Here is a 21,827-nt window from a genome sequence, read left to right on the forward strand (position 1 = left end):
CACTCTCTGATAAACATTTTCCTGGGCAACTTTTGTGTATTATGTAAACTTCAACAGATAATCATTAAGGACATATTTTTATTTATTTATTATGAGGACATATTTATTATTATCATTTTTTAAAAGATTTTATTTATTTGACAGAGAGAGAGACAGGGAGAGAGGGAACACAAGCAGGGGGAGTGGGAGAGGGAGAAGCAGGCTTCCCGCTGAGCAGGGAGCCTGATGCGGGGCTCAATCCCAGGACCCTGGGATCAATACCTGAGCTGAAGGCAGATGTTTAATGACTGAGGCACCCAGGCGCCCCTATTACTTTTATTACTTATTCTCCAGTAACAAGTGTAGAACAAGCTGTATGAATCAGGTTAGCCTTAGTTCTATTACAGGACTTAGCTCTCAAAGAACTTATTTTCTCCCCTGCATATTAGAGAACATAAAAAGGAACAGTTTTTTGGTTTTTTTTTCTAGAGTTCTAATCTCACCTTCTTTTCTATTTTTCTTTTCTTCACCCAGAACAACCTTCTTGTAGTCTTATTTTATTTGTTAATGTTTTTTACTTTCCTCTGTCATACATTTTATCTAATTATAGACTAATGAAGGCAATACGATCAAATGGACACTTTATTGTTCTGCAAACTGGGTATATAATATTTCAATGTTATTTACTTAATAATTGCCAAATACTTTTCTGGTATCTGGGTCATATCAGGAAACAACAATAAAAAATATACAGACTCTTCTGAAAATGATATTCAAATGGGAGAGATATAAACCATGAACAAAAACATAACAAATAAAGAAATGATAAGGTGTAGTGGAAAATAAGAACTATGGGAAAAATATATTAAAATATGTTAAGGGAGTTAAGGAGTATAGGTTTACCATTTTAAGTAAGGTAATGAGGGTAGGCTTCAAGGTAAAGGTAATATTTGAACAAAGACTTGATGGAGTTGAGGGGATTGGTTTTGTAGATCTGAAGGAAAAATTCTTTAGCAGAGATGAATAGCCAGAGCAAAGCCCTAATGAGGAAGAATATCATGTGTGTTATAAGAACAAAAAGTCTCATGCAAAGTAGGCCAGGACAATAGTAGTAGGGGATAGGATGTCAAAATAGGACATTTCTGAAGTACTAATTTATTAATAACTGCACAGGACATCAGATGTAAACTTTGACTCTCCAGGACAAATTAGGACATAAGGTCACCCTAATTGTAGGCTATCATAACAACTTTATCTTTTATAATGAGGAAAAGAAAAGTCATTGCAGAGTTTTGAGTTTGTAGATTACATAATCTGACTTGAGCTTCTTAAATAGCTGCTACACAATAAATAGTATTTGAATGAATGACAGATTACTCTGGATGCTGAGTTGTTAGTAAACTCTAAGGGGGGTGGTGATGGTGGTGTGGATATGAAAGCAGGAGACCAGTTAGGATATGTTATAGTATAATCCAGGTAAAAGACTATGCTTGAACAATGGTTATAGCTATGGAAATAGTGAAACATGGTTAAATTTTGGATATATTTTGAAGGTAGGACCTGAAATATTTCTTGATGGATTGGATAAAACACAGGAAAGAAGAGCCATAAATATGTCCAAGTTCTTAGGTTTAAGGAGACCATTAAGTGGTATATGAGAGATTGTAAATCTAATAGGTAGGTGGAACAAACATCAGAAGTTTCATCTTAAATTTTTATTAGCCAAGTGGAAATGTTGAGTAGGTAGTTAGATAACTTCTGTCTCTGGTTAGATAGATATATACTGAAATTAAAAGATAATAATAACTTAGAAGTGGTATGGGATGGTTTATAAAAGCCATAAGACTAAATGAGATTACTAAGACTGTAAGTAGAGAAGAGAAGAGGATTGAGTATCAAGATCTTTCCATAATTTTTTATTCAATAATTATTTGTTATGCCAAAAAAAAGGAAGAATGAGAAAAAAGGGGAACCTGGGTGGCTCAGTTTGTTGAGCAGCTGCCTTCAGCTCAGGTCATGATCCCAGGGTCCTGGGATCAAGCGTTGGGCTCCCTGCTCCACAAGGAGCCTGCCTCTCCGCTCCACAGGGAGCCTGCCTCTCCCTCTGCCTGCTGTTCTCCCTGCTTGTTCTCTCTCTCTCTCTCTCTCTCTGTCAAATAAATAAATAAAATCTTAAAAAAAAAAAAAGAATGAGAAAAAAAAGTATCTGTTAAGATACATAGGTGATCACAAAATTAATAGTGTGATGCAAGATAAATGAAAAAAAAAATCCATTTTTTCTGAGAGCACATTGGATGATCTCTTTCTTGGCAAGATATTTTTCCTCATGGTATAAATTCTGTTTAGTATGTATAAGCTATTTTAGTTTAAAAATTTATTTGTAAGATTAAATGTGCCTAGTCTTGTGCTACAAGCATTCCTTCTCATAATTATTCTTTATACTGAGAAATATAGAAAGGCATACAACTAAAAGGATATGAACAACTATAAGAAAAAAACCATAAATATCTAAAATATTGTTAGACCTCATATATAATGGGCAATTGAGAGTTAAATATATAATTAGCTTCTAAAAATCTTACTGGAAGTAAGTAGTAAACTTGAATTCTAACTCCTTCCTCTCCTTTATCAATAATCCCTGCCTTAATTCAGAAATTCTGCATTTCTCACATATATTTTGCAAACTGTTACTTGATTTTTCTCCAATTTTCCATATTGTCATCTCTCCTATTCCTTCATCTAAATTGTACCCAGAGAAATGTATTTGTAATGTGTTACAGACTTACCATCCTCCTATTTAAAATTTCCCTTTCCAGGGGCACCTGGGTGGCTCAATTGTTAAGCATCTGCCTTCGGCTCAGTTTATGATCCCAGAGTCCTGGGATTGAGCCCCACATTGGGCTCCCTGCTCAGCAGGAAGCCTGCTTCTCCCTCTTCCATTCCCCCTGCTTGTGTTCCTTCTCTCACTGTGTCTCTCTCTGTCAAATAAATAAATAAAATCTTAAAATAAATAAATAAATAAAATTTCCCTTTCCTGCAGAATAAAGTACAACTATTTTTTTACAGTGTAAAGATTCTTTGGTTGCAGCTAAATTTTAATCTCATTTTTTCTATTCTGTAACACATTTTTTATTGTGATACATTATGTTAGCTTTAGGTGTAGAACATAATGATTTGAAAATGTGTACATTGCAAAATGATTACCACAATAAATTTAACATCCATCACCACACATAATTACACATTTTTTTCTTGTACTGAGAATTTTAAAAATCTACTCTCTTAGCAACTTTCAAATATACAATACGGTATTGTTCACTATAGTCACCATGCTGTACAGTACATCCCTAAGACTTAATTATCTTATAAATGAAATTTCATGCCTTTTAACCCCCTTCACCTATTTTGTTCATTCCTCACCCCCACTGCCTATGGCAACCAGCAATCTGTTCTCTGTACCTATGAATCCAGCTTTTTGTGGATTTTTTAAATTATATTCCACATATATGTGAGATTATATAGTATTTTTCTTTCTCTCTCTGACTTATTTCACTTAGTATAATGTCCTCAAGGTCTGTCCATGCTGTTTCAAATGGCAGGATTTCCTTTTTGTGTGTGTGTCTAAATTATATATGTATATATGTTATTACAAATTATATTATTATAAATTATATATATCACTTTTTTAATCCATTCATCCATTGATGGACACTTGGTGTTTCCATGTCTTGGCTATTACAAATAATTCTGTTATGAACATGGGGGCACAGATAGCTCTTCAAAATATTGATTTTGTTTTCTTCTAATAAATACTCAGAAGTGGAATTGCTAGATCATATAGTAGTTTCATTTTTATTTTTTTGAGAAACCCCCATACTGCTTTCCATAATGGCTGTACCAATTTACATTCCCATCAACAGTACACAAATGTTCCCTTTTCTCCACATCTTCTCCAACACTCATTATTTCTTGTCATTTTGGATAATAGTCATTCTAACAGATGTGAGGTTATATCTCATTGTGCTTAGGATTTTCATTTCCCTGATGATCAGTAATACTGAGAATCTTTCCAGGCTTCTATTGGCCATTTGAATGTCTTCTTTGGAAAAATGTCTATTCAGGTCCTCTGCCCATTTTTTTTTTAAGATTTTATTTATTTATTTGTCAGAGAGAGAGTGAGAGAAAGAGAGCACAGGCAGGGGAAGCAGCAGGTAGAACAGGCAGAGCAGACAGAGGGAGAAGCAGGCTCCCTGCTGAGCAGAGAGCCCGATGCGGGGCTCAATCCCAGGACCCTGGGATCATGACCTGAGCTGAAGGCAGACACTTAGCTGACTGAGCCACCCAGGCATCCCTCTCTGCCCATTTTTAATCAGATTATCTTTTTTCCCTATTTGTATGAGTTCTTTATATATTTTGGATATTAGCCCCTTATCAGAAGTATGATTTAAAATATTTTTCCCGTTCTGAAGATATCTTTTCATTATTTCCTTTGCTGGACAGAACTTTTTAGTTTGATGTAGTCCTACATGTTTATTTTTGCTTTTGTTGCCTTTGCTTTTGATGTAAAATCCCCCAAAAAAATCATTGCCAAGACGGATGGCAAGGAGCCACCCATTATGTTTTCTTCTAGAAGTTTATGATTTAAGGCCTTACGTTTAGGTAATCCATTCTGAGTTGAATTGTGTATGGTGTAAGATAGTGGCCCAATTGTATATCATTGGTCCCTTTGTCATAAATTGTTTTTTTTTTTAAAGATTTTATTTATTTATTTGACAGAGAGAGAGATAGCGAGAGCAGGAACACAAGCAGGGGGAGTGGGAGAGGGAGAAGCAGGCTTCCCGCCAAAGAGGGAGCCAGTGCAGGACTCGATCTCAGGACTCTGGGATCATGACCTGAGCCGAAGGCAGACCCTTAACAACTGAGCCACCCAGGTGCCCCCACTTTGTCATAAATTAATTTGACCATATATGTGTGGGTTCATTTCTGTGTTCTCTATTATATTTCATTGATCTATGTATCTCTTTTTATGCCAGTACCATATTATTTTGATTGCTATAGCTTTGTAATATAGTTTGAAATCAGAAAGTATGGTATCTTCAGCTTTGTTCTTTCTCAAGATTTCTTTGGCTATCCAGGGTGTTTTGTGCTTCCATTGAAATTTGAGAATTATTTCTTTTATTTCTGTGAAAAAGAAATGTCAGGAATTTTGATAGGGATTGTGTTGATTGAATCTGTATATTGTTTTTGGTTGTATGGACATTTGACAATATTAATTCTCCTAATCCATGAGCATGGGATATCTTTCCTTTTATTTGTGTCTTCTTCAGTTTCTTCCCTCGATATCTTGTAATTTTAAGTATATGAGTCTTTCACCTTTTTGGTTAAATGTATTCCTAAGTGTTTTATTCCTTTTGATGCATTTGTAAAATGAGTTTGCTTTCCTGATATCTCTTTATGATAGTTTGTTATGTATATAGAAACAAACAGATTTTTGTGTATTGATTTTGTATTCTGCAAATTTGCTGAATCCATTTATTATCTCTAATAGATTTTTGTGGATTCTTTAGTATTTCCTATATATATCATGTAATCTACACATTTTAATCTCATTTTTTCCGCTGAGTTACCCATTTTTAATTTATACTTCACTAAACCATTTGTAGTTTCTTGTATTGGCATTTGTCTTTATAATTTCTCTCCCCTTATATTATGCACTTTTTCTGACATGTTAAATTTTATTCTTCAAGACAAAGCATTCAAGACCCTTTCTAAAATCCATCCATGATGCCACTTCTGCCTCTAATGTATCAATTTAACTAACTTCTATATGTATATATTCTTTAAATACTGGGTATAATTATGCATTATCTGTTATTTTTTTAATTCCATGTATATATATTTCATTTATTTCACTGATTACAAGTTCCTCAAAGTCCTAACTTCTCTATTTATACAGTTGAATATATGAAGAACATTTAACATATTTTTGTTTAACTAAAAAATTTGCTGAAGTCTTAGAAACCATTAATTGTGAACTTTAAAGTGTGATAATCACTACATTCAATCTAAACTTCTGTATTTCCTGTTGTCATTAAATAATGTAATTTTATATGCAAAGAAAAGAAAAGATGCTGAGAGACCAATTTACATATATAATTGATTAATATAACAAAATTATTGAACAGGCATATGAATGATTTCTCTGTGTATTACATATATTCATCTAATAATTCTGCTTTTAATTCTACTATGGATACACATTTGAAAAGTCAGTATTTAGAGTATAATTTCAATTATCTGGCCATATTCAATACAACAGATTATTGGTAAACATGCATTATATCAAAGCATAGTATTAGATTCTAATAAGCAAGTGTCATTACAATACATTTTAGATGAGCTAAAATATATATGGAAATAATACATGGTTGAATATAATACCAGTCAAAGGTTAAACATCTGAATATATATATTTATAATGTATATCACATATACAAAATATTTTATATATTATATACAAAATATATTATGTATATATTTTAAAATGGTTATATGCAGGTGAGTAAAGATTCAACTGAACTAGCTATATATTGGGCCACTAGTCTGCAATGTCTGTGGGTGGAAATGGAAGGAATTCAAAGGATGCCACCTTCTTTCTGCACTCTGGTTTTACTTTATTTACTAGTAGGCTGCCTCCACAGGGTGCTGGCTGTTAGGCTTAAACTTCATATTCCAAGTTAAGCAGAAAGAAATCAAGCACCTCTCCAGATTCTCCAGAGGAAAACAAAAATCTTGGAATTATAAATGCCTATTTGCCAGTTGGGTTGTAAATTCATCCCTGACTGGTCACAGTGACTGGACTGATGTCCTGATTGACCAGACTGAGTCAGGCCATTCTTATAGATGGCAGTGGAATAGGCCCACCCCAAATCACAACCCAGAGTGAAAAAGAGTGGGCTTCAAAATCAAATTTGAAGTGCTGTGTCTAGAAAAGTGGAGAATGATAATATTTCACATAGTGAACAACTGTCATTAAGAGCAATAATTGCCCCCTATAAGATCACAGAAAAGAGACATTATTTCTCCTTACGTTTATTGCTGGAAATTCTCATAGCTAAGTCTGAAAGGCGAGTATGATGTTCATGGTTACTGAAATAGTAGAAGAAATTCCAGATATTTGATAAAGATGCAGGTATGTAAAATATATTGAACTTTCAGGAAATACTGACTAGGGTTGTTGGCATGTAAAAAAATAGAAACAGGTATGAGATGAGACTTAAAAAAAGGACAGATAATGACTTCTGTTTGTACATGTTGAATTATAATAAATCATAATATATAAATAGTTGCATTCATCAGGCAAATGAAATCATCCTATACCTATGTTTGTGGTATGGTATTGTGCATATGTGTGTGTATAGTATGTGTGTAGTGTGTGTATATGTGTGAAGTTACAAAAGGTCAAATGTGTGTCTGTATATATACTGACTGGTGAAATATATACAGAAAGAGTACACTTAAATGGTAATTTAATAAGCAAATTATATAGAAAAGTAGAGAAAGTAGCTTTCTATCATTAAATTATGATAGATTTTAAATTTAAACCTCTTACTGAAAAATAAAGTATCCAATTCAGGAAGCTTTTACATTAGTAGGCAAAATATGAATTTATATAAATATGTATATATACATATATGTATATATGTGTATGTATGTGTACATATGTTTATATATTTATATTATATATGTATCCAGAATGTGTCACTTTAAATTTTATAAAATTTATTTTATTTATTATGTAATATGAGAACATAGTTTTAAATTATAAGATGTAGAAAGTAAAAAAAAAAATTCTAAAATTTTTATACAGTGTGTAATTTAGTTGTATTGAAATGTACATTGGGTCCCTGTGGTGAAATTAGTCCTTTAAGTTTCTAGACATATTTGAAAAAGAAATTGATATGATGGTTACAAAAAGATGTTTTTATCATCTGTTAAAAAATCTTATACTACTTCAATTTTTTACCAAATTCTCATTAAAATGTATTTATCTTCATAAAGATATATATTTCATATTTGTGAAAAAATGTTCTCAGATCCTAACTTAAACAGCAGTTACCTACTGATTGTCTTTTTCTTGTTTTTCTAACTTTTCAATTGTATGTAAGAACAATAGATAATGTAAAGTACATCAAAATTTTACAAAAGGAAAGCATCAAACAAAACATGGAAATATTTAGGTTCTCTTTATGTCTCTCTGTGTGTCATCATTGTTTTAATTAAGAAAGCAACATTTAATACTATAGCAGAACCTAAAGTATTCGATAAAGGCATAGAAATTATGATGATATGTTAAAATTAGCTTTATATTATTAACAATCATTTTCCTCTTCTTTGTCCTTTGGCCTTGGCATTTCCTTGGCTTCTGGTGAATTTTCACATGAGCATGCCATTCTGTCAGCTACTCAGATTTATCTGACTGACAGGAGCTAAAAATAAATCGATTTAACTTGCTTTATATAGCATTTAATTAAAGATACTACTAATAGGACTTCAAGGAGCATGTTGAGGACAAGCTGCAGTATTAACATCAACCATGTCCTCAGGGTCTTGAACTCAGAGGACTCTGAATAAATCCCAGGAGAAACAAGGAGCTGTTACTTTACACAGCAAGGAAGTAAATTATCACTAGCCTATTAGCTATTGCAGCCCAAGCAAGAGAGTTTAGATTGACTTATTTATCTTTGTTGACATGGCCAATAAGTAGAAGGAATAATGTATGGGCAGAGGGGCAACTCATCCCGAAAAGAGATATAGTCCACAGCCCAGTCATTTCCACATCTAAACAAATAACCCAAAGGCATACAAGTCACTTCAGTCTAGGACGTTTTATTGAATTCATTTGAATCACCCTTACAGTGGTTTGTTTAAGCCTCCTGGGCGGTGTCACCAAGTAGTTGCATCATCAATACCCATACACAGCATAAGCACATCCTATTTAGTTATCAGGAGAAACTATGCATTTAAATCAGTCAGATTGGAACAAATCCGTGCCAGTCATTGTGATTGTACACTTTATAGGGGAAGCCACATTTGGAATTTGTCATGGATGGTGTTAGACACAGAAAAATAGAACTGGCCTCGTCCACATGAGTTATTTTGTTGTCATAGCATGTGGATGAGAATGAAGAGCCAAGCAGGTTAGGCTGCTAGCCACTACTGTTTCTTGACTCAGACAGACCTTACCTGTTGTTTTTCTAGGCTGCAGTGCTGAATCTAGAGGGCAAACTCTTCCAGAGAAAGAAGTGGAGGAAATATTACCCAGTTGAATCCATGGAACTTAGTATAATCTTGAAAATAAATTCAAAGATAGCACAAGAAAAGATAGTTCATGAATAAAGATGCAAATTTCTTAACAAAATATTCACAAAATATAAAAATACACCATAATCAAGATGAGTATATCCAAAATTGTAATCATGACTTAACATTAGAAAATCTTTGAATATCATCCTCTATTTAAGTGAATTATGAAAAATATGATCATAATAGATGCTATCAAAGCCTTTGATCAAATTCCACCTCCAAGCATGATTAAGCCCCCACTGCTTCTGTTTAACATAGTATAGGAAGACTTCATATGCAGTCTGTTGCTGTATTCATTACTCTATTCCAGTGGCCTCTTTCTGTTTTTAATCTAGTACCACATAGTTTATCAATGTGGTTTTGTAGTATATTTTAATGCATGTAAGAAACCCCTTAACGTTTTTTTTAAGGTTTGCTTAGCTGTAGATGATACCACTTTTCTATAGGAATTTTACAATAAACTGGTCAAAGTCTTTAAAAATACAAGGGAAAATTTTATGAGGATTGAAATTATTTATAAATTAATTTGGAGAGAATTGACAGCTTTATAAAATTTTGTCTTCCTATCCAATATTATAGAATGTTTATTTAGATAATAATTTTATCCTTTATTAAAATTGTAATGTTTTCTTTAAGGATGCACTGTGTATTTTTGTTTGAATTTGTTGAATTTTAGATTAAAATGTTTATTGCTGTCTTTAAAAATACCTTAATTCTTATTATCTTATTGCTTTAAAAATTATTATGTAGAGACATTTTTTATTATTTTCTATACATTTTGAGTAATGGTTACTTTGATTAAATATTATTAAATTTAATAGTTATTTGATTTTAACTTATTTGATTACTAATTTCTACACTGTTTTACCTTTTTATATTTTATTCTTTCACTTCATCTATATTTTTCCTTCATATAAGATCCATTGAAATTAATTGATAAGTAGATGAGGTTGAGAGCCAATCACTTTGATCTCAAAATCCAAGTGGGAGATAAAACAGATTAGTAGCAATACAATATTGGCTGGTGTTTTTTTTTTTTTTTAAGATTTTATTTATTTATTTGAGAGAGAGAGAGAAAACGAGTGGGGAGAGGGGCAGAGGAAAAAGCAAACTTCTTGCAGAGCAGGGAACCCGACAGTGGATGATCACAGGCCCCTGGGATCATGACCTGAGCCGATGGCAGATGCTTAACCAACTGAGCCACCCAGGCACCCGGGTGGTGGGTTTCTATAGTGGCATATATTATTTGGGAAATAATTTGCCTTTATCTTTAAAATTGAACATTGTATATCTCTATGAGGAGTAAGTCTGTTTTTAAATATGTTGAAAAACTCATCTTGCACAATGGGAAATGCATGAAAGACTGCAATGTAGCACTGTTCTTAAAACAAAAAAACAAAAAACCCAAAAAAACCCCACAACATCTCAAATATTTTCCATTTTGAGAAGAATAAATAAATAGATCATAAATGTTTACATAGTGGAATATTATGTATTTGTTAAAATAAAATAAATTTTACTTATATATAACAATATAGATATATGTTTGAAGTGTTCAGATAAATCATAAAAAGAATATCCCAGAAGATTAAACATAATATATCATTTTATATGGCTCACAGCAAAACCAAACAATATTTGTTTTTTGATACAATTTATATGACAAAATTTTACTTTAAAAAGTAACACTTAAGTGAAAAAAGTGTACTTCAGGGTTTGTAATCAGATAGATTCTATTTTTATTAAAATGCTAGTTTAGGGATTAGGGTTATTCTATTCATAGGTTATTAATATGGTTTACTTAACACATAAGTATATGGCATACGTTTTATATGTAATAAATACTACAGTAAAACAATATAGTAAAGGGAAGTAAAAATCAGGTTAACTTCTTCAATCTCTTTCATAGCACGTGCTGATTCCCTCATTACAGCAGGCAATGAGGAAGATGATAAAATTGAAAAATTAACTGTGGGAAAATAACCTATAAATAACCTTTGTATTAAGCTTTTAGAACACTTGTTATGTTGTTATCTGTGATTTTCACTTGGCAGTCAAGTATCCATGAGTCTCTAGATGGAGGGTGCAACATTTGTATAAAATCTGTCCATGATAAAAATAAGATGATTTTCCTAGAAGTCATAGACTTTAAGAACCAGCACTGTCGTTCTCTAGGCTTTGCTCCCCCAAGAGAAATTGCTTTGTTCAGTTACTTCTGGAAGGTGAATTATTCCCTTTACATATGTCTGTGTTCTCTTGTAGGATATTTTATGGCTTTAAGTCTCACATTTAGGTGTTAAACCCATTTATCTTTATGGATGGTGTAAGAAAGTAGTGTAAGAAAGTTCTCTTGCAGGTAGCTGTCCAATTCTCCCAGCACTGCTTATTGAAGAGACCTGTCTTTTCCCCATTGCATATTCTTGTCTCTTTTGTCATAGATTAATTGACCATATAAGCATGGGTTTATTCCTGAGCATTCTATTCTATTCCATTGATCTATATGTCTGTTTTTATTCCAGAACCATACTGTTTTGATTACTACAATTTTGTAGCATATCTTGAAATCTGGAATTGTGGTACCTCTCCAGCTTTGTTCTCCTTCAGGTAGATTCTTTTGGCTATTTGGGGTCTTCGGTGGTTCCATACAAATTTTAGGATTGTTTGTTCTAGTTCTGTGAAAAGTGTCAATGGTATTTAGATAGGGATTGCATTGAATCTATAGATTGCTTTGGGTAATATAGTCATTTTAACAATATTTGTTCTTCCAATCTATAAGCATGGACTATTTTTCCATTTGTGTTATTTTCAATTTCTTTCATTAATATAATAATGTTGCATAGTGACAGATGGTAGTTACACTCATGGAGAGTGCAGCATAAGGTATAGAGAAGTTGAATCACTATTTTGTACACCTGAATCTAATGTAACATTGTGTGTCAACCATACTCACATAAAAAATTAATTTAAAGAGATATTTTATATATTTTACATTAGTGTCTTTTATAATAATCACACTGTTTTACCTTCTTTTATATTCACTCTTTTTGTTTCTTTCCTGAAGGAAAAGTGTAAATTCCATAAGCACATGGGTCTTATTAAATCATGCACCATTTTGGGCGCCTGGGTGGCTCAGTTGGTTAAGCGACTGCCTTCGGCTCAGGTCATGATCCTGGAGTCCCTGGATCGAGTCCCACATCGGGCTCCCTGCTCGGCGGGGAGTCTGCTTCTCCCTCTGACCGTACCCCCTCTCATGTGCTCTCTCTCATTCTCTCTCTCTCAAATAAATAAATAAAATCTTTAAAAAAAAAAAAAAAAAAAAAATCATGCACCATTTTAACTATGTATTAAAGAATGATGCCTTCCCCCCCCTTGAACTTCAAATAATGGTTCTCAAAGGATGAGCAAATCATGTGTTTTGCAAAGTAATTATGTTAAGTAATTGATAAAAATGCTGCCTATGGTATTATAGATGTTAAGGATAGTATGTAAAGGATATTGTTACAAATTTGTATCATCTCAAGCTTCTCTCATCCTCTTATCTATTTAGTTTTTTTTTTTTTTAAGATTTTATTTATTTATTTGACAGCGAGAGAGAGAAAGAGAGAGAGAGTGTGTGCACGAGTGGGAGTTGGGGAAACAGGAGCAAGAGAAGGAGAAGCAGGCTCCCCACCCAGTAGGGAGTCCGACATGCAGCTCAATCCCAGGACCCTGAGATCAGGACTTGAGCCAAAGGCAGATGCTTAACCTACTGAGCCACCCAGGTGACCCTCTATTTACAGTTTTATTCTAAGGTTTTGAGGATGCATGCATTGTACTTTTCTTCTTTTTTCACTCCAGGGTCATGTCTGATTCATAGGGGATATTTATTAGATATTTTGAATGTATGAATAAATGAATGAATTAATAAATGAATAAATAGATGGATGCCTGATTTCAGGGTAACTACATTCAGTAACTATAATTTCCTTATGTGGAAATTATTTTAATTAAAATATCAATGATATTATTTAATTCATATCATACTATAATCTCAAAAATTAATATATATATATAATTAAGCATAGAATATGTGTTATTAAAATTCTGGCAAGATAATGCATTATCTAAACAATCTCAAAAGTCAGTTAAAATGCAAATGAAGTTACATTGTCTTGCAAACTGACATGCCTATCAACAATTGTTAGCAGAATAAAATCTACAGATCACTAATTCAATCTCAGAGTGTTGTTTAGTTAGCATATTGATTACTGTGTATATTTGAATACCTCTTATTCAGAGCAAATGTATAGGTATGTATTGAGAGAATTCTTCAGCAGTTTTAGTATAAATGAAAGTTCATGCATTTTAATGTGTTAGAACTTTCACATCTACAACAATATTTAAATTTTATTTCCCTGCAAATAATCTTTTGTTTGGTAGTGACACTATATATTAACATTAATACTCATATTACCATAGTTTTGTGTCAATTTTAAAAAGATGATTACATTTTGATTTATATTCAACATAGGAATGTGTATTTTCTTTTTTTAAAAAATATTTAGTTATTTATTTATTTTAGAGAGAGAACAAGCCGGGTGAGGGGCAGAGGGGGAGGGAGAAGGACAAGCTGACTCTGCACTGAGCATGAGCCTCATGCTGGGCTTGATCCCACCACCCTGAGATCATTACCTGAGTGGAAACCAAGAGTTGGAGGCTTAACTGACTGAGCCACCCAGGTGCCCCAGGAATGTGTATTTTCTAATTAAATAGTGCTTTTGAGAAAAACAGGGTAAATTTTACATGCATTAAATATTGATATCACTATAAATGTGGATATAACTAATGATTGAACATTGATAAGGTTATCTTGATCTAAGCAATTTAGTAGTAAATTTAATGCTAAATATTAAAATTTTTATTTTAAAATACTTCTTTTATTATGGAGTTCAAGGATTTTCTTTTCCTTTTACAATATTACACATCCATTTACTTTGAGAGGAGGAACATTTTATGTATTTGTTATGTATAATATCTAACACAATGCCTCTTTTGTCAAACACAAAATGTTTTTATTACATCTTTTCTTTATGATGAACAAAGGTAAAAGCAAATATATATGTCTTATAAACAAAATGAAACAAATTACCTGCCTTCAGATAATTGTCTTACAGAGAATAAATCAAGAAAATAGAGAGTATCATAAAGTAAACAAAACTAAATAAAAACTTTTGAGATTGGAGGGCAGTTCGGTAAGAGCTGTAAGATAAGGTACATGTAGATGGATCTTGAAGATGGCTAATAGGACTGAATTAGTTATAAGGGAATGGTTAGAAGCATGCACATGAAAGCAATCTAAATACAAGGATGAATGATAATAGTGGCTCACATATCAAGAGAGTAAGTATAGGGCATGGGAGGAGCCTTAAGAGAAGCTGAAAACAGAAAGCATTTGAGGACAGAATAGGTTTCAAAAGACACAAATCACAGGTGCTAAGGAAGGAGGGAAAAAGAAAGTTTAAAAAAGTGGAAATTAACAAAAATTAAGCTATGAATGGAAAATTAAAGGAAAAGATGATTAGTAGTATCCTCCAGGAGTCCTTGACTCCTCTCTTTCTTTCACATACTGCATTCATTCCATCAGGAAATCCTGCTGGCTCTACCTTCAAATTATGTCCCAAATCAGCTACTTCTCACAGCCTTTTCTACCTTCTTGGTTTGCACCACTATTATCTCTTTCTTAGATGGACACAATAGCCTCCTTTCTCTGTTTCCATCCTTGTCATTTTAGAGTCTAGAACAATCTTTTGAAAGTCTAAATCAGATTATGCCATTCTCCCATTCAAAATCCAGCAAAATGTACCCTTGTATTTGTTGTAAAAGCCCCTAAGGACTTACGTGATATACATACTCCTCCTACTCACCTTCTCATCCTCTGACTTTTCTGTCCTTATCTTTTCCGACTCTGTCTGCTAAACAGCTCTCACTCAGTCTGCCACAACTGGATGGTCCTCCTTTTCATCTTTTAATCGGTGATACTGAGGACTTTCACACTGGTTGTATCCTTGGCTCCTTTCTCTCCTTCTCCAGATACTCACAGGAGTTACTCCCTCATTAACTTCATGTTTTACACAAATGTCACCTTTTTAATGAAGTTTATCCAATCATCTTGAAAATGGAATCTCCATCTTTATCCTTTTTAACCTGATTTCCTGTTTCTTTTTTAGTGGCATTTATCACATTCAACCATACTTTAAAATTTAACTTCTTAGTATTTTGTTTTGGGCGTCTGTGTGCACATGAGTGTTTTATTGTTTCTCCTCCTGGTAGAATTTGAGCCTCACAAGAGTAAGTTTCTTTGTTTATTTTCTTCACTTATATATCAAAGCTTTGTCTACCACAGTGTCTGACAGAATGCTTACTCGATAAATATCTGTTGGAGAAATGTATAAATGTCAACAGAGAGGAAAACAGATATAAAGAATTAGAAAAAAAAAATCAAAGTCAATCTATACAGCATTGTTTTGAGATTTAACATGATTATCTTTACCAGTGAAATGCTATAACTGAATTAATCAATTTACAATAATAATAGCATGATAAAAAATTGATAATAGTATGATGATAACATTTACTTAACCAAATGTGTAACTTTGGTTACTTAAGCAGAATAAAACAAGGTTTTTTTTTAATCCTGTTATTACTTATGTAGTCCAAATAGGTGTAGAAACTCCAACAAATTTGCTCTCTAGATATTTATAAGAGAATTTGAGCTATTCTAATACATACAACTCATATATTTGCCAATACCTTGTCATGTGCCAGTCTTCAAGCTAGGTGATGGGGAAAGATAAATGATCAAATAGTAAATGTAGGGCTAGTATCCAAAATCTATAAAGAACTTATCAAACTCAACACCCAAAGAACAAATAATCCAATCAAGGAATGGGCAGAAGACGTGAACAGACATTTCTGCCTAGAAGACATCCAAATGGCCAACAGACACATGAAAAAGTACTGAACATCACTCAGCATCAGGGAAATCCAAATCAAAACCTCAATGAGATACCACCTCACACCAGTCAGAATGGCTAAAATTAACAAGTCAGGAAATGACAGATGTTGGCGAGGATGCGGAGAAAGGGGAACTCTCCTACACTGTTGGTGGGAATGCAAGCTGGTGCAACCGTTCTGGAAAACAATATAGAGGTTCCTCAAAAAGTTGAAAATAGAGCTACCTACGACCCAGCAATTGCACTACTGGGTATTTACCCCAAAGATACAAATGTAGTGATCCAAAGGGGCACATGCACCCCAATGTTTATAGCAGCAATGTCCACAATAGCCAAGCTATGGAAAGAGCCTAGATGTCCATCAACAGATGAATTGATAAAGAATATGTGGTATATATATATAATGGAATATTATGCAGCCATCAAAAAATCTGAAATCTAGCCATTTGCAATGACGTGGATGGAACTAGAGGGTGTTATGCTAAGCGAAATAAGTCAATCAGAGAAAGACAAGTATCATATGATCTCACCGATATGAGGAATTTGAGAAACAAGACAGAGGATCATAGGGGAAGGGAGGGAAAAACGAAACAAGACGAAACCAGAGAGGGAGACAAACCATAAGAGACTCTTAATCTCAGGAAACAAACTGAGGTCTGCTGTAGTGGAGGGGGGTGGGAGGGATGGGGTGGCGGGGTGATGGACATTGGGGAGGGTATGTACTATGGTGAGTGCTGTGAATTGTGTAAGATTGATGAATCACAGACCTGTACCTCTGAAACAAATAATACATTATATGTTAATAAAAAAATTTAAAAAATAATAAATGTAGGTCCTACATATATTAACTTAAAATATTGAGGGTCACCTGGGTGGCTCAGTCATTAACCATCTACCTTTGGCTCAGGTCATGATCCCAGGACCCTAGAATCCAACCCTAAGTTGGGCTCCCTGTTTAGTGGGGAGCCAGCTTCTCCCTCTCCTTCTGCCTCTCTCCTCTGCTCATGCACTCTCTTTCTCTCTCTCTCATTCAAATAAATAAATAAATAAATAAATAAATAAATAAATAAAATCTTTAAAAAAATATTGAGAGACCGGGGGACACCTGGGTGTCTTAGTTAAGTATTGACTCCTGATTTTGGCTCAGGTCATGATACTGGGTTGTGAGATCAAGCGCCTTGATGCACCCTGTGCTCAGCATGGAGTCTGCTTGAGATTCTCTCTCTCCCTCTCCCTCTGCCCCTCCCTGCCACATGCTCTCTCTCTCTAAAATAAATAAATAGAACTTTAAAAAAAATATTGAGGAACCAAAATTATGATAAAAATATTATGTAAATACATATATAATTATGATTTGCAAAGGTACTTCAAAATTAAAAAATGCATATTGCTTGAAATTATATAATGTACCATACAGATTTGGATGATATAGCACATCATCTCACATAGTATAATATTAAATATTGATTTGACCTGAAATTATGTCTAATCTTTTAAAATTAAATACCTAATACATTAAAAGACAATAAGGTTTAGATCCATCATTTTTAAACTTTCTTTTTCCTAGCCAAACTATTTTCAATAAAAACACTTATTTGATAGTACAATATAGTAACCAACTAAATATTGAGATGACAGTTAGAAAAAGTAAAATACTCCCAATTGGGTTTTTGCAAAGCAATCAAATGAAAAACATAGTTTTGGTTTGTTTGTTTCTTTTTTCCTTAAAGAAACTGCAAATAATCAAACATCTATTATCTTTTTTTGATTTTATTTTTTTAAAGATTTTATTTATTTGACAGAGAGAGACACAGCGAGAGAGGGAACACAAGCAGGGGGAGTGGGAGAGGGAGAGGCAGGCTTCCTGCAGAGCAGGGAGCCCGATGTGGGGCTCGATCCCAGGACTCTGGGATCATGACCTGAGCCGAAGGCAGACGGTTAACGACTGAGCCACCCAGGTACCCCTCAAACATCTATTAAATAACATGGAAGAATGTGGATACCTATCAGTGGCTACAGAGCAACCATCAAGTGGCTTTCGTGTCCACTGCGCTGTCCCACCTTCCAATGACATACGTGCTCTGGACTTGAAAGGCAGTGTAAGTTGGGGAAATGGTGTGGTGTATAATAAAAATCAGACACTTCTTGAAAGAGATAGGATCAAAAATATTTTCATCACATTTATTTCTCTCAGATGGTGTTCTATAAGAAAATTTTTGTTTTGTATTTAAAAAGTTAGCATGGGAGGGGTGCCTGGGTGGCTCCGTCAGTTAAGCAGCTGCCTTCGGCTCAGGTCATGATCCCAGTATCCTGGGATCGATACCCGCATCGGGCTCCCTGCTCAGTGGGAAGACTGCTTCTTCCTCTGCCTGCCACTTCCCCTGCTTGTGCTCTCTCTCTTTCAAATAAATAAATAAAATATTAAAAAAAAAGTTAGCATGGGACTTTAAAATTTTTAAATATATACTAAGACTCTTCATCATAGCAAGTATCACTAGAAACTAAATGTGTTAAGGCTTCAAGAATATGCTTTTAAAAAGCAACAGTAAAATCTTCCATTCTAGTTCTAAAAAGTATCATGTAGGGTGCCTGAGTGGCTCAGTCGTTAAGCTTCTGCCTTTGGCTCAGGTCATGATCCCAGGGTCGTGGGATCGAGTCCCACATCGGGCTCCCTGCTCGGCAAGAAGCCTGCTTCTCCCTCTCCCATTCCCTCTGCTTGTGTTCCCTCTCTCGCTGTGTCTCTCCCTGTCAAATAAATAAATAAAATCTTAAAAAAAAAAAAAAAAAAGTATCATGTATACACATGAAGTTTGAATTATTAGTTTAGACCTATTTGTTTTATGATTTCTCTTGGATATTGTGACATATTCCTGACTCTGAAGCCTAATTAAATTGAAGATGGTGTTTAGTTTAAGCTATTTCTGGGGAAATATAGAAAACATATATGACAAGTTAGATTTGTGACTTTGGACCCTCTTTTGCAAAATAGCATATGATCTGATAACAATTCATGCAATTTCTTTTTAGACTTTTAAATGAACTCCATAAATTATTTATTATTTAAAATTATAATATTTGAGGGCACCTGGGTGACTCAGTTGGTTAAGTGTCCAACTCTTGATCTCAGCTCAGGTCTTGATCTCAGCGTTGTGAGTTCAAGCCCCATATTGGGCCCCACCCTGGGTGTGGAGCCTACTTAAAAAAATAAAATAAATAAATAAATAAAAATAAAACAAAACGGTAATATTTTATTTTACATTTAATATTTAAAATTAGAGTTGTCACAGTTTTAGTTCAATGTAAAACTTTATATTCCATGTTAATCTTTAAAAATGTTATTTGAAGCCGTAATTATTAATTATCCCATTCTATGTTCCCTTACAGTATTTGAATAATGAACCATTGACTAGCTCAATGTCCCTAATTACTGATTACTGAAAAGTGCTTTGCTTTTAATGTAAAATGTTACCACAAAATCAATGCTTCTTACTACTAATTAAATGAATTAATAGATTTGTGCCCCAGAAAAAAAATTGAAATGCATTACTTGTAAACTTTCAGAGTCCCATTTCAATAATGAATGATCTGATTAGCAATGACAGCGGAAAAAGTTCAAGGAGATTGCCTGCAAAGTAATCTGGGACATATTAAATTGTTCAACTTTAGTTACCTTCCTTCTTATGATTATTTTAAATGACAATACGGCTAGGCAGCAGAGTGATAAAATTAAAAATTGTTTTAATTTTAAAATTAACTAACTTTACTAAATTAAAATAGTTCACTAACTGCTTGGCATAGATTTGGTCCCGTGCTTTAAAGCTACGGTGTCCGGGTGCCTGCATGGTGCAGTGCTCAAGTACCAACTGGGTTTCCGCTCACGTCATGATCTCAGCGTCCTCATCTCATGGCTGTGAGATTGAGCCTCTCATGGGGCACTGTGCTCAGTGGGGAGTCTGCTTGAAATTCTCTTTCTCCCTCTGCCCATCTCCCTTGCACACTCTCTCTCTATCTCAAATAAATAAGTAAATAAATAAGTAAATAAATAAATAAAACTTAAAAAGATAAAGTTAAAGTGTCAGAATAATCAGGAATTCACAAATTTCCACATTCCTATTGCTCTTGGATTTTGAAATTTAATTCCCATAATTATCTTATGATTTACTGAGATGATGCTGATGATACTGATACACAATGAATTGATTTTTGCATTTCACTTTCTTGATCTCAAAAATTAGATATAGGACTTAACTATATCTAAGATCTTTGCACTGTAAACATTATATATTTCTCTAACAATTTGAGATTATTAATTTTCAGTTTTTGTTTTCTGAAAAAAACAATTGAACATGAACACATTTAGGAAATCATTTCTAAAGAATTAATATTAATTATGGAATCCATTGAGTCATAGCATTTTTCTTAATATTGACTTCAAGTATAAGATAAATACAAGCAAAGAATTTAAATCAGAGTGAATATTTTATGCAAATATAATCCTTAACTGTATTTCACCCATTTTAATATTCACTGTTTTCTCTCTATAAAATATTTCAATATAACAAATTAAATAATTCAGAAATCAATCTGTTACAAATTTGATTTTAAAAGATATTATTCTTAATTCATCCAAGTATCATTACTAAAATATGTTAGGGTTTAATCTGTCAAAAATCTGACATATATTTTAATTGTATTTATGATGAATGCTTTATAAGAACTTAAATTTGTTGGCTTTCATGGACTTTTTTAGAATGCAATCCTTAATTTTAGTGCTCACTTCAGCAGCACATATACTAAAATCCTTAATTTTTAGTTCTTTTTAAAAATGTAAACAGAAAATTTATATTTAACTGGGTAAAGATACTTGAGGACAGTGACTCAATCAATAGAGCCCAGACGTTTTGAATAAAATTGGTATCTTGAAAATGTGAGCATAATGGAATATTGGAATAATGGCATATTACTCAACCATCAAAAAGAATGAAATTTTGCCATTGCAATGATGTGGCTGGAGCTAGAGGGTATTATGCTAAGTGAAATGTCAGTCAGAGAAAGACAAATAGTATATAATTTCACTCATATGTGAAATTTAAGAAACAAAACAGACGAACATAAGGGTTGGGAAAAAAAAAAAAAAAGAGGAAGGCAAACCATAAGAGACTCTTAACTATAGAGAAAGAACTGAGGGTTGCTGGAAGGGAGGTGGGGGGGATGGGTTAAACGGGTGATGGGTATTAAGGAGGGCACCTGTGATGAGCATAGGGTGTTGAATCACTAAATTCTACTCCTGAAACCAATATTGCACTATATGTTAACCCAAAAAAAAAAAAAAAAAGTCTAAAACTGAAAAAATAGTAAGTAGTTATATAATACTGTTCCTCAGAAAAATGGTAGTAAATACCCAAATTAGTAAATAAAATACCTGAAAGAGGAAAACAAAAAGTAGTTCAGGCAACATTGTATGCCCATTTTCTATAAACTATAAAAAAA

Source organism: Halichoerus grypus, chromosome 3 (assembly GCF_964656455.1).
Source record: "Halichoerus grypus chromosome 3, mHalGry1.hap1.1, whole genome shotgun sequence".
Classification (NCBI taxonomy): domain Eukaryota; kingdom Metazoa; phylum Chordata; class Mammalia; order Carnivora; family Phocidae; genus Halichoerus; species Halichoerus grypus.